Here is a 2,419-nt window from a genome sequence, read left to right as displayed (position 1 = left end):
CCTGTTTCATAATGCATTATATGGTTCATGCACACTGTGTATGCAAGCTTCAGCATAGTATGTTCTCATGCTCTTGCACTTTTTTTTTTTTTTTTGCTTTTATTGGTTTGTGTATTTGTTACCATTTCTTTGAATACATGTATCCTAAGAGATCGTTCTTGTTCTCTGCTAGGCTCACTTAAAGCAAGGTTTTAAGTAACCCAAGACCCTACAATGTGCACTTGGGTGTGGCCGGCATACGTGTCTGTGATTCCATGGTGTAAAGTGCTGGGTATAAAAGATGAGTAAATCATGTGCTGGGAAACCACAGACTATAGTCTAGGCGTAGATACAGATAAATAAGTTCATAATTACCAGAATATTGCTGGAAAGTTTTAAAAATTAGAGCCTATGCTTTTTAAAAAATTCATTTATGTGGAATTTTATAATACCAGGCAGTATTGTACATTAATTTATTTAATTCTCACAACTTCATGAGGCAGTTACTGTACTCATTTTATAGGCAGCTGGGCCACAGAGTGAGTGATTTGCACATCACACAACTAGTAATTGCAGAGCTAGGATTGGAGGTCAGGCCATTTATCACTGGAATCTACTTTCTTAACAGCTAGAAAGTAAAATGACTGGGTTATAAAGTAAAATCACTTGTCAATAGGCGTGGTGGCTCACACCAGTATTCTCTGCACTTTGGGAGGCAGAGATGAGAGGATTGCCTGAGCCCAGGGCTTCCAGACCAGACTGGGCAACTTAGCGAAACCTCATCTTTACAAAAAATAAATAAAAATATTAACTGGTCATGGTGGCACACACCGGTGGTTGCAGCTGCTTGGAAGGATGAGGTGGAAGGATCACCTGAAGCTAGAAGGTGAGGCCATGGTAGCTGTGATAGTGCAACAGAATGAAATTCCAACTCAAAAAAGAATCAGAGAGGGAGAAAGAGAAAGAAAGGTGAGAGGAAAAAAGAAAAGAAAATCACTTGTATTTTATCTATGGCAGCAGCATCAACCTAAAAGAGGAAAAAAGAGAAACTAAAATTTAAAGATTAAGAAAAATTAATCATCCTTTTTGATTATATGATAGATCAGAGGTTATTTCTATTATACATGGAATCCAGTCTAAACATAAAAACTTTCAATTTTTTTTTTTTTGCTCTTCTAATTATGTTTAGCAGTATATCCCATGTGCTGTCAAGAAACACAAAACCGTTTTGTGTGCTAATAATTGGTAGATTTCTTCATCTAGGCACTTGGCCAGTGTTGAGCTTGAACACTGTATTCCGTGAAACCGCAGAATTCCAGGGCACATTAGGAAGCAATTTGTATTCTTCCATTGATTGAGTACATGCGAAATAGCACTTATACCAGTCTCACATTATTTAGCAAGTGAAGGTATATATCTTCTGTGGTCTTTATTGTACCACAGTAGAGGACTATTGGGGAAAGACATGTACGCTTTCTAGGGCCTGTCTGCTTTCATGCAGATCATATGATGTGGTTAGAATGTCACTCATGTGCATTCTTAAAATAATATGGCCTAACCATTGTTAACTTAAACTTGAATCGAGATTTCCAACTGAATCTAAATATGCAGATTTTGTCTTGGTTATTGCCTGTCTAGCTTTCCATTTCTAAACTTCAGAGGAAAATTGTATATGGAGTAAACTTATTTTTCAATACTTATTTCCTGATTATGTCCTACTAATTAGATTTTATTTTATCACATCTTTATTGAGTTATTTCCTTTGTGCTAGGAACTTTATTAGTTGTTTGGGATAATGAAATAACTCCATTCTCTGTCTTCAAGGATCTCAGAGTCAAGTGGCAAAAGACAAATAGGCAATACAGAATTATGGAAATATGAATGGAAAGGTGTTGAGAGAAGGGAGTTGCTTGGTGAAGGCTGTGTGGCTTGCCACAGAGGTATCCACAGCCTAGTAGCCCATGATATGATTACTGGGTTTCAACATCTGGTTCTTTTATAGGCTTGACATTGGTTTATCTGACCTGGAAGTTACTAGACTCTGAAGTATTGAGTCATACACCACAAATTGCTAATAAAATGCTGTGTAAAAACCAGTAATGTATTAATTTAAGAGAAATGCAATGACGGAGGAACTAGGATAGTTGAGTTTGCTAGTCATTATCTTCTTTGTGTTGACCAAATTACAATGAAGGCCACATCCAAATTAGAATCAGAAGATTGCTTATTAAATATGGAATGGAAGCAACAGAAATGAGCTTGCTGCTTTTAATGGCTAAATGTTTCAAGCCTGATACATCTCTTTCCATTTGAGTCACATACCTGCCTTACATTCTTCATGAATTGGATTGTGCTAAAAACATACTACTACCGGGCTTGGTGGCTCAGCCTGTAATCCCGGGCCTTTGGGAGGCTGAGGTGAGTGGATTGCCTGAGCCCG

The sequence above is a fragment of the Carlito syrichta genome, unplaced genomic scaffold, assembly GCF_000164805.1.
Source record: "Carlito syrichta isolate Samal-C Ts95f unplaced genomic scaffold, Tarsius_syrichta-2.0.1 Scaffold308799, whole genome shotgun sequence".
NCBI lineage: Eukaryota > Metazoa > Chordata > Mammalia > Primates > Tarsiidae > Carlito > Carlito syrichta.
This window is presented reverse-complemented; position numbering follows the sequence as displayed.